A 12,485-nucleotide genomic window follows, 5' to 3' on the forward strand; every position below is an offset into this window, starting at 1 on the left:
CCCTCTGCCTCTCTGTTGGTTCTCTTCTCCTTGTGAAAAGGTTGCCCTTCAGGTACAGACCTAAAAGCTGATGCAGCCTAAATCCAAAGGGAGGGCAATGAACTCATCTGGAATAAACCTCTTTGCCTCTCATGGGCTGACTGCATCAGATCTCTGGAAAGTAGGAAGACTTAAACTAAAGGGGGGTTAACAGGCACTTTCCATCAGATGTGTGCTCCCTCTGACAGACGTGCTGCCCAGTGTCTTGGGAGAGACCTCTGCCAAGGCCACTGCTGGGTTTCTCTTGAACTAGCATTTTTCTGAAGGAAATACTGATTTTTGTGCTGGTGGTGCTAAGCAGTGTTGTTGAACCAGAGGCTGTAAGTGGTTGGCAGCACCGTGGTGGCCCTTCTTGGCAGCTAGGCTCGCTGATTTGGCTTGTGCTGATCTACAGTCTTGTACTCTTGTGTCCAAAGTGAGGAACACAGACAGACCTTGGGCATCCAGGCTAGTAACCACTAGTGGCTTCAGTGCCTCTTCTCCAGTGCAGGATAGTTATGTTGGCTCTCTTGTCAAGGGCAGGAGATGTTCATTAGCAGGAGAAAATAGGCTATCTCTGGGCAGTTTTATCCAGTAATAGCAGTAACATTTCTTTCTTGAATATAACATAAGAATGGAATTCAGCAGAGGTCTTAAACAGTTTATGTCATGGCTGGTGGTTTTCAGAGAGACTATATGAGATCTTCAAAAATTGATTCCAACCAATGCAGTTAATGCTGGCCATCCTAGAAAGGCTGTTTTTGATCTTCAACAACCCTGTTGAGACCTCAGTCATTAAGGCCTCCTGCCTGTTGCATTCACTCAAGACTCTGAATCACACAGAAATTTGTCTTTACTGCTCATGGCTTGGGAGGGCAAGCAGAATGCAATGCTATCTGTCCCTCCTTCTCTCTTTACAACGCCAAACCACAGACAGAGGAGCTGGGAAGTGTGCAGCATTGGGTTCTCACTGTTCCTTTCATCTGTTAAATCCAGCTTTGCTTGCCAAGGGAGGTTGTGGTGTCTCCATCCTTAGAAATGTTAACTTGATTGGCCAAGGCTGTAAGCAATCTGATCTGTATCTGCTTTAAGAGGAGGTTGAACTAGATGATCTCTTGAGGCCTCTTCCAACCCAAATTGTTCTATGGTCCTATGGGTATTCCCAAGAAAACTCATCACCTGTTGGGTTTGATTTCAGTCCACCCCATAAAACAGTTACAGAGCCCAGATAACCCAGCATATAAGGGAAGTATCAGATTATGTAGTTTCTCTGTGTGGAAGAAGAATTTCTCTGTTGTGTCAGGATGTTGTAGGCCACTTTATTTGGACCTCAGGGTTATGAAGTTTCCTCACTGAACTCAGACTGTGTCTGTCAGCTGAGCTGGTCAGTAAGGCAGGCTCAGGTAGATGGTAGTGGATTGAGAGCTCCTGACGCTTATTAGTTCTGCCAATGAGCATCTATACCATGCAGCAGGGAGGATTGGACATCCCAGGGCAAGAACAGAGCTGTATGGCTGCAGAACCAAAGCAGAGTTGCCACGTCAGCACGATACTGAGGCTTGGCTCACTGCTACAGGAGTCTTAGCACTGCTGCAGGAGTCTTACTGCTGCTGCTGAGCTGGTGTTGCCTGCTTGGTGCTGTGCTGAGCTGGTGACACAAATGAGCTTGCCTGGGGAAGTCCGTGGTGCTGTGTAGCTGCATCTACTGTCAGTCCTTTCCTGGCAGGCTGTGGCCTGACTGCATGAGCATTGTTGTGGCTCTGAGGCAGCCAGAGTCAAGGGGACACCTATTCTCAGGCCAGTGCTGACCTTCTGGCCAGGGTACTCTGTGCTGTGGCAAGGTGAATGGGAAGGTGTTGCAATCAGAAGCTGTCATCCTCACTCTGGTCAAGCTGGACTATACCCAGCGAGTTGGAAGCTGAAGAAGAACTTGCCCCCGCTTTCAGGGATGCAGGATCTAATTTCAGAACTGGTCTGTGATGCTCTGTTGCTGTCCGTATGGGCTTCTAGAGCTTGAGGTTCAGGTGCTAAGCATCCTTGTAGTGGCCTGGGTCATCCTCTGTCTCCTGGAAAATTGGACATATCCTTGGTTGTTGGCAAGCATCTTCATGTGGTGCAGCTGCTCCAGACTTAGGAGCAGCACCCAGTGCTTCACGCTAGAGCTGGAGCATGAAGCTAACTTTGCATGTTCCTTTAGATGAGATGGGTGCTTGTGCGCTTGGGGACTTCACAATTGGAGATAGAGTTGTTTGGTTTTAGGAATCTTATTTTGAGGTGCCCTGGCCAGCAGAGACATTTGTGTCTGGGCGCTGTCTGTCTGGGCTGCTCTGAATGTTATGGATGTGTTGCTGCTGTCTTTGTGGAGTGGATGAAAGTGTTTGTGGTAAAATGTAATCAAGTGGAAAATTGCAGTGCATATAAACACATATGGCACTCAATGACTGGGCATTAGGCACAGTGACTGCAGGCAAAAAAAATTATCTGTAAACGTTTCGCAGCAAGTTTCGAAATCTTAAAGAACAATAAGATATTAGCAATTTAATGGGGTGATTCAGCGAGGCAGCCATCCTTGGGTTGGGAGAATGAGGATGCAGGCAGCTGCAGCAACGGGAGCGGCTGGGATTACCCAGCCAAGCTCAACAGGCCCCATCTCCCAGCACAAGACAGCTGCCAAAGGTTCCCTTCACATGGCAAGGTGGCTGTGCTTGGAGAGGAGAGAGCCAGGAGGTGGCCCGTGAACCTCACCAGTGCCACCTTCCATCCTCCTCCAAGAGCCTGCTGTTTACAGCAGCATTTGGAAGAGGTTGTGTGTGGTCGATGAGGCAGAACTGATGGGCTAGGTGGATCAGGCCTGGCTCAGGCTGGGAGCCACTCAGGCACTGCAGGTTCGTGGCTGGCTTGGCCTCCCAGAAAGGGAGAGAGCTGGGTCTCATTCAGCTCCTGTGCTGCCAGGCTCCATCTGCTTGTGCTGCCCAGGACAGCACCTTCCCAGCTATTGCAGGGCCTGCAGCAGTCCGAATCCTTCCTGGGTACAGCTATGTCGTGCCCTGCCAAGAAGCTCTGTGTTCTGCTGGATCTGCACTTAGGTCTTTCACATCTAACACCATGGGACTTCCCTGCCTGAGCTAGTTGTCTGTCTCCAGACCTCATGCTCTGACCAGTCTGCTTGCAGTGAACAAAGGCATATGAGGCCAGCGTATGAAAGGCATTTTTGCTGAGTACCAGAAAGGGGTTTTTCTTCTTTTGCCTTATGCTGACATGGAGATTACCTGTGAGTGGGAGGAGAAATGTGCCTTGCCAGTGTCACCTGGCTGTAGCTTTCACAAGGGACACAGGAAAACAGCTTGGATACTAGGAGGAATATAGCTTTGATGGCTCTACTGACCGCCCTGAGGTCCTGAATCTGGTGGCCAAACTTGCTTAGCAGCTGATAAGCAAACAACTTCTGAAGGAGTGAAGAAGGCAACAAATAGGAAACCCCAAGGGCATTGCCAGCTTAGTCCAGCAAAGCCTGGCAGATTCCAGTCCTGTCTAGGCAGAAATCTTCCCAAACTGCCCAAATGAAACAGAAATAAACAAAATCAGTGTCTCTGGGCCGTGACTCCTTTTCTAGGAATGTAGGGGACACAGTGGGACCCTAAGCTGATGTGAGTAGAGCAGTACATTTTCTTCACCTCCCTGCACAGGACCTCTCATTTTCATGCTAGTTCATACACAGCCATGAAAATATGCCTTTTCCTGGTTCTGATCCCAGAAACTGAGACCTGGGTGTTGGAATCATTAGCAAGGTGTACCTTAGTAGCAAAGTGAGGCAGGCCTGTATTGATGACCTTTGGCTTCGTCTGGCACACAGCCTATGGGTGGACTTTGGTAAGAGAATGCACCTGCCACACTTGTGCATTCAACTCAAGATAGAATTGGCAATAATGGTGAGAGAAGCATTTTAGTGACTTGGTGTTAAAGTTTATGACATGTTTGTGTCCATTTAAGAAATTCCTGATTTTAATCTGTAGTATATGAGAAAGAAATCTTATATTTCTTGTCTTGTGTCACCTGCTGCTTGTGGTGTTGCATCTCAATAAGGATTCTTAATCTTGCTGATACATAAGTACCATAGGGGAAGTTGTTGTCCCATGAGCAAGTCAAGCTGCTGGCTACCTCTATTGGGTACAGATACATTCACCTACAGAATTCCTCTGTCTTTATAACGTTCAGATTAAGTCATCCCTCAAAGGATTGCCCAGAAAACCGACAAAGTACTCTGTTGTGGTCAAACTTCAAATGTGAAGTTCTTCTCAAGACTTGCCCCTTTCAAAGGGCTCTGCATTTGCTTGAGCTAATAACTCCCTGCATATTCCACTCTCTGCTTTGCTACCTATGGACTGTAGCTTGTTGCCAGCTACGTCTTTTCTCTGGGTATTTCCATGCTGCTGCAGTTTTAAACCCATGGGGTTTGAGCATCCCTTCAGCACATGAAAAAAAGGGGTTAATAATCACTGTCCTTTGTCTGCTTCATCTTATCAATTTGCACGTAGGTCTGGAGTCTGAGGTCTCCTAGACCCTGTGTGTCTGGTACCCAGAGTAGCAGAGTCTTTACTTACCTACCTCAGCTCTCTGCTGAGAACAACAGCTCTTACCTCCTGCCAGCTGAGAGAGAGGATCGTGTCTGCTAGGATGTGGGTGGAGATGTAATGCTCAGTTTCCACAGGGAAGCGTGGGACTGTGCAACAGCAAGGCTTTCTGTTTCTGGGTACATCAGTATTGTCAGTGCCAGCTCATATCTGCCCTCTTCTCTGTCCATCACAGAAGCTCTCTTGTAAGCCTTGCATGCGTGGTGCTACATACAAATTCATCCTCAGGACTGGTGGAACACTCAAGGCTCTCACTGCTATCTATGTTTGTTTCAAGTGTGTCAGAGGTAACTTCATCTGTCCTGCCCTAGAGTCCTGCTAGGTGGTAAGCTTCTGGGTGAAGAGTGCAGATCTGAGATCTGGTGCTGAGCGGATTCAGATGCAAATGGAAGTAAAAGTGTGATGCCTGGATTGTCTTGAAGGTTTTTGTTATGATGTGCTTCCCTGAGGCATGCATTGGTGTAGCTAGAGGTCTGGAGTGTCTGGCTTCAAAAAGCCTTCTACATGAGCTCTCGGTCATGGCACTGCCCTTTAGCATGAGTGAATGCTCTGGCTGAATCAGGGCCCTGCACTTGTGGGTGAGTGTATGTGTATCAGGCTCCTTGGGGAGCTGCTGGGTAAATGTGGGCTTAGATGGGGCAGCCTTTGCTGAGCTGCTCACAAGGATGCTTCTGAGGAGGACCAGTAGATGAAGAGACTCGTGGTTCCCTGTGGAGAGCTGGTATCTGCCTCTGGGCCTGAAGTGTAAATAGGCCCTCTCTTGCATTGGCAGCTCCTTCTGTGCACAGGGATTACAGTACAATTGCTGTCACCCTGGCAAAGTTCCCTGGGAGAAAGATGTGGGTCTTCCTTCTGCCTTCTGACCAGAGGAGGGGAGAAAGTCCATAAACAGTTGTGTGAGAGACTTTGTAGACAGCTGATGAACCAGAAGACTGCTCCCTTTGAGTAAGTACATTCACCTCCACCTCTCTCATGGCTCAAGTGCTCTTCTGAGAAAGGAAACCAGTGATACTCTCTGCACAGGTCAGGAAGAGGAAAACACTCCCTTTGCTTGCTGGACCAGGTGGTTTGATGTTCAGATAGGCAAACTGGAAATGGTGAGGTTGATAGAGTGCACGCGCTGGCTCTTCCTATGACAAGTAGTGAAGCCACCCGAGTCACTCTCCGATTGTCCCCACGCACATGGAGGCTGTGGTGCTGGAGGCAGGTCTGCCTGTCACACCTGAAAGATCTGTACAGCTCAAGCACGGCTAGGGAGAGATCTTAAGCCAAGAAGCAGCTGTTCAGCCACTCGGTGTAAGCTTGTGGGTAACTGAGGGACTTCTCCTGGCTTCTTTTGACTAAAGCCCTCCTTCCCAAAGGACCTCCTGTCAAGGTTTGAAGGCACTGGGATAGAAAATCTAGTGCTGTGCTGAGGAATTTCCTCCAGAGGTGAAAGGCCTCAATCACTTTGTATAAAACCCATCACTGGATCTCACCTTTTACTGGAATTTTTCTGGGATGACTGTTAAGTTCTTCTCTTTCTCTGTCAATTTTAGGGACCTGTGTGGGAATGAGTGTGCTCCCCTGGCCCAAATACTCAAGTTGCCTTTGACCTCTGGGTACCAGTCCACCTTCTGTGCTGATTTTAGGTTATCTGGCCTGCAGCTGCCGTTGCTGAACAGCAGCCAAACCTTTGCTGGTCAGTCTGGCCCAGTGTGCCAGGAGGATTTGTTACCAGGCCAGCTACTGCTTTTATCCCTGCCCACAGCCTCTGGTGCTGCAATGACTACCTGCCTTTCCCAGAGAGGCTCTCCAGCTCTGTGAGGGTCACTCTGTGCCTCAGGAGGAGCTGTGCTGAGCTGTCTTTCCCAAGGCATTCCTGTCTCCTCTGGCAGTTGCTGTGTGGCTGTAAGACCCTCTCCCTCCTTCCTGAGAAGGGCAGAGCTGCTGCCAGCACCAGCTGATGATGGTATAGCCTCCTGCATCCAAGAGGCTGGACTGTTGTTGCTAGCTTATTAGATATTGTCCTGGGAAGGCACCATCAAACACTGGTCTTGCCACCTGAGCGCAACCAGAGAGTCACTGACCGGCAGTTTGCAGGCACTGGGAGAAATGTGCCTGCCTGCTGCTGGATGTGTCTGCAAGTGCCCAGGCATTCTGGGACAGCGAAAGAGCAGGGGGGAGAGCATGGTATGGCCCTGCATGCGGGTCACAGTGCAAGGAGGTGGCTCTGGCAGGATGTGAAAGCCCCAGGATCTGGCAGCTATGGGGGTGGCATTGCTCTTTGAATGCTTAAAAGGCCACTGAATAATCAGAGGGAGTGAGCAAATGAGGATCTATCCTGTGTATGCAAAAGAGGAGAGTTCAGACACAAAGGGGCTGAATGTTGACGCATCTGTGCTGTGGTCAGGTTTTGGGGACACCAGTGTGGATGAAGATGGAGGTGTCTGAGTTAAGCAGAGGGAGAGAACAAAGACAAAACCCTCCTAAGAGGAAGGCAACCAACACCCTCCTTCGTAAGCAAGACAGCGAGAGAAGGGATGGGGCGCGCGGGCACAGGAGCATGTGTCGGTGGCGGGTGCGGGTGCGCGGGTCCCGCGGCTGCCCTGCTCCTGTGCTGCTGCGGTTTGGCCGCGGTGTGGAGCCCGCGCTCCGCCACAGGCGGCCCCGGGGCTGCTGCGAGCCCTGCAGTGGGATGCTGCCGGCCGCAGACGTGCCCACGGCGCTGCAGGGGCCTCAAGCTGTCGGGAAGGTCCAAAACCTAACTGGGAACTTAAAGTGTCGCAGGAGCAGCTTTCCCGTGGACACCCTCTCCCTGACACAGAGCCTCGATGTGTCAGAGTCACCAGGCATGGACCCGAGCCCAGTTTCAGCCTCAGCTGTGGAACACAGATGCTAGACCTGGATTGGGGTTGGCCTCTTCTAGATCATGCACAGGGGTGCTGGGCATGTCCACAAGAACAGGTACCTACACCTGAACATTGGATGCTGGCTGCTGTGCTAGATGTTGTGCAATTACAAGCAGACGAGATGCCAGTCACATTTTCATTGTTGTTACATGTTCTCCTGTGCCAGCAGAATCCTGCTGAGGTCTGTGTGTGCTCCAGCCACACTGTGGGGAAGAGTTCTTTTGTGTGTGAGCTCATCCTGGCTACTCATATTTGCCTTAGAGGTTTTTATCCCCACTGCCATAAAACAAGCAAAAAGTTCTCCCCTGTTTATTCTGTTTCTCTAGCAGCTACATCAAGTCCAGGCCTATTTTCTATGGCTCATATTGCTTTGTTTCTTTGCACCACTGTGCTTTTCTCTTTCCCAGCACTAGAAATTACACTGGGGTGTACTTCAGGCTTGAAAGAAGTTTTCAGGACCTCCCTGTACTCACAGCTGTCCACTGAACAGCCCCAGCAGCCCCTGAACACATCAGGCTCATCTGTGGTGGCTTCCTGTGCAGAGGAACAGAGGAAAGATATGGCCTGTGATCCGTTCCTGTTCTTCATCCCCTATTCACCACCAGCAGTGTTGGGATGGGGACCTGCCCCTCTTTCCCCTGCTCCAGACCCAAGCCCATGCCTTTTTCTTCATGCCCTTTTCTTCATGCCCTTCCGCTTCGAGGAGAAAGGTCCCTTGCCACCGCTACCATTCTGTGACCAGCCTGTGCCCCGTCTCCCTCTCTACGGTGGAAGGTGCTGCGGGGCAGGTGCGGGATGAAGAGGCTGCAATGTGCGCGCCGGACCCAGGAGGGCAGCAGAGCACCGCGGGTGAGGAGAGCTGCCCGCCGGCGCCCAAGAGGGACCCGGGCTCGGGGCTCTGCCGCGCTGGGCAGGATGCTGCTGCCCGGGAGGCTCAGAAGATGCTGACGGAGAGGTCAGGCACACTGCCTGCCTCTGGAAGGATCCTTCTCCATTCCCTCTTGGGTCAGGGTGGTGCCCCAGACCTTGATGCTAAAGGGATGGAGCTGGCAAACTGGCATCACCCTGGTGTGCCCACGCCCTTGTACTCGCTGGATCTGTGTCTGCCTTATGCTCGGCCATCAGCCTCCTCTCAGAGCTGGTGAAAAAAAACATTGGAGGGGATCTCTTTTGGTGGTTTTCTCTGTATCTTCTTGCCAGGGCTCTGTCCACAGTTCTCACAACCCTTGACAAGCATCAAGTGTGTTTGCCAGGGCTCAGAGAAGCATGAATGCCCTTTCAGTGCACCTCTAAGGTGGAGAGCTTTTTGTCTCTATCCAAGTGCTGTGGCTGATCACCAAGCTTGCAGCTTCTTCCTTTCCCAGGAGAGGCAAAGCCCCTCAGGGAGAAACAAGAGAGAGAGTCAAGCATCTGTTGAACTCCTTGGTGGTGACACACAGTTCTGCTTCCCCAGAACCTCTGAGGCTTGGGTATGTTGGAGGCTAAGGCAAGCTATGACCTGGACTGCAAACACAAAACCCCACACAAAGCCAGGCAGTGCCGTGAAGAGCTGGTCATGTACCCACCACAGGGGGGCCTGGGCCCAGCAGGTGCTCCCTGGACCCCACAGAGGAGGAGAGAGAGCTGCCATTTCTTCATGGGAAGGATGTGGGTGGAAGGTGTGCTGTAGCACAGTGCAGTGTGTGGAGGAGGAGGCCTTTGCTTCCACAAAACAGGGTATGGCAGCTGTGGTGAGCGACTCAAGAGACCCAGATATAGCACAGCCAGCCTCTGCCACCCCACAGCTCGGCTCTCCGGGCGCTGCTCCCAGCCTATCTCTGCAGCCCCCTCCCTTCCTCTCTTTTCCAATCCTCTTGTACCATTTTCTTGGCAAGGGTGCTGGCTCTCAGCCCCCACACCTCATGTGCCCTATTGATAGCTGGTAATTTATGTAAATCTCCTAATATATGGATTCTGGGATCACGACAGAGGGTTTGTGTGTGAGATGAGATTAATATGTTTGCAGATTCTCTCTGCAAAGAGAGGGAGAGAGGCATGCAGGGCCGGGACGTTTGCTCTAGGTCTCTATTAGCACCTCTGCATGTACCAGCTGTGCCTGGTTTCTGCTGTGCAGACTCTCCCTGCTTTGGCCACCCTGGTTGCCCACAGCTAGCCTTGCTGGCCAGCTGCCCCAGAGGGAGCACGTTTCTGGGAGGCTGCAAAGCATCCAGTAGTGGTTTCTGTTTCTGTCTGCCTCCTCACAGTATCAGTATCCCCAGAAGGTGTCTGGGCTGAGCTGTGACAAAGGTAGCTCCCAACACGGCATCCTGTGGTCCCTGAAAGGGCCAGAAAACTGCAGCTCAGCTTCATTCTCCTTGTGACAGCTCAGCATAGCAGAAGCTGCTTGTGGGCACTGGCCTTTTGGTGCAGCTGGGACCTGGGCTTTCCTGGTTCAGGTTGAAGTCAGGAATAGGGAGGTGTAAGGAGCAGGGCACAGGCTGGGGGGACCAGGGTGGCAGGGGCACGAGGCCCTGGGCAGGGAGCAGATGCTGAGCCCAGCACCTGGCTTGGTGCCTGCTCACAGGGCTGACCTGACAGGCTGAATTTGAAGGATTGGCAGGGGGATGCCACGTGCTCTTGTCCTGTCTCTTCTGGGTTGAGAGGTGCTACACCTGCCCCCAGCACTGTCCCGTGGCCACACACCTCAGCCCCACACACCTCCCAGCCTGGCCCCTGTGCTCAGCTGCTGGAGCTTGGCGTGGGGCTGTGGGAGGCAGAGCCCACCGAGGCGTGCTGGGGAGCAGTGGGCGAGGGAGCAGCCCTCTGATTCAGATGTTTCAGAGGAGTTCCCATTCCACACCTGACATCTAGAAACCAGGAATCCTGCTGATGGATAGGATTTGATGTGGCGGAGTATATTTCACACTGTGTCATTTATTCTGGTGCTGCCTCGTGTGAAATGTCAGCCATCCAGGAGCTTTCCTGATGGCTCTTTGAAGTACTGGTTTCTGATAAACTCGGGAGAAGGATGCCTATTCCCCCACCAGGTCAGGGTCCAGGACTGGTGACAACTTTTCTTCTCTGTGTGCAGAGTCCGTCAGTAGAACCTACCAGCTCAACCCCATGTGCTGAGGGTGTCAGTGGGGATTCTGCTGCCCCCCTTCTCCTGGCACATCCCTGCTCCTTTTTGGAGCAGTACAAACCCCTTTCTTCCACCCAGCCTCTTTTTAGCAGCATCCCTTCTCATGCTCTCTCTCCTTGCCTGCGTCTGGATTTGCTCCCAACACTCTCTTTAGCCTTTGGAGGAATATTTTAAACTCCTCTGGGGTTGCTGCTGTTGACAATGGAAATCTATTGTGTTTTATGTGCCTGGAAAATGAATTTCCATGTCAGAAGAGGAGAGCAATTACCACAAGCAAGAGAGATCAAATTGGGTCTTTAAAAAGAAAATAAAGTTCAGATCTTATCTGATTAATGAGATTTCTTCCAAACCTTAACAAATCTTAATTACAGTGACTCTGCTGGAAGGGATGAGGTAAAGCTAGGATTGGGGGCTATCTAAACAGAACCGCTCTCTTCTGAGCTAGAGTACATCCCTGCATGAAAGCAGCAGGGACGGCCATTGAGTGCAGAAAGCTGCTCAGCTGGAAATCAGCAGGGCAGGATTCTCCATGGAGCCTGAGCAGCTCCTTCCCCAAAGGCTTATGGAGCTGGGGAGAGCCCAGCCGGCCCCGGCCGGCAGCTAGCCTGCCGCCTCGCTCTGTCCCACACCCTGACGTCGCTTTTGCTTCAGATCCCTCCCTGCTGCTACAAAATTTTCACCTTCTGTTCTCTGTTCTTATAATATTTTTTTTGATGGTCAAGGTTTTTTATTCTCTCCTAGTTTTTTCAGCAAAAACTGTTGTGTTTAAGGTAAGCTCAGGGATGTGAAGCTGTTCATTCAGCTTCAGCTCACAAATCATTTCCCGATTATTTTGTTGACTTGCCTGCAAAACACGGGCCAGAGATTGCCCCGCTGTTACTGCTTTATTAAACACAGTAACTTTCTTCCCAAAAGAATACGAGCCTTGAGCCGAAGATGTTGAGAAAGGGAGGATTCATCACTTCCCGTAACAGCCCGCTCCAATGGTTAATCACCCCCACTTCCTCGGACAAAGTAAAACAACATAAGAAAGGTTCAGGACTTTTTTCTTAATTGGGACTTGTCTGGCTTCAGCATTTATCCTTTGGCTCTTGTTACGGCTTTCTCTGGCAGATTAAAGAGCTTTTTAGTACCTGGTATTCCTTCCCTGGGAAGAAATTTATATGCAGGAAGCAAGTCACCTTCTGATCTTTTTAATAAACTAAACAAATGGCTCCCTTCCAGTCCTCGGTGTAGTAACATTTCTCCCCCAGTTTTGGGTAATGTTTGAGACTCTTCAATCATGTCGCCAGAAAACAAGCTGAGGTGGAAAGAGAAGGAAACAGAAATAAGTCCAAATCCCTGGAAAATCAGACAGCCAAAAACCCTGCCTCCCCTTTGTCTATATGAATACATTGTTTCCTCTCCCATTGTCTTTGGGAAACAAATTTGGGGCAATACCACTCGTCTAAAAGATGCTTTCCAAGGCTCTGTATCATTTCAGATTAATTATTAACAGCTATTGCCAGAGATGGAACCAGCTGTCGGTGTTTGAGTGAGGGTTAGAACGGCAGCAGACCCGTGTGTTTGTGCAGATGTAGGATTTGAGGGTGTCGGTGGCAGCGCAGGACGGGCTGCGGCGCGCCGGAGCTCCCCGGCCCGGGGCCGCCCGCGCTGCTGCAGAGCCGGCGGGGACGGCGGCGAATGAGCCCCGGGGGCAGCCGGTCCTCGGCCGGCTCTGGCAGCCAGGCAGCCTGAGGAGCTGGAGCTGGAGTGTGCGAGAGAGAGAGCCGGTCACGGCAGGATCTGAAGAGGAGGAAAATAAAGCAGGTATTAGTGATGCAT

The sequence above is a fragment of the Colius striatus genome, chromosome 8 (assembly GCF_028858725.1).
Source record: "Colius striatus isolate bColStr4 chromosome 8, bColStr4.1.hap1, whole genome shotgun sequence".
In the NCBI taxonomy this organism is placed as follows: domain Eukaryota; kingdom Metazoa; phylum Chordata; class Aves; order Coliiformes; family Coliidae; genus Colius; species Colius striatus.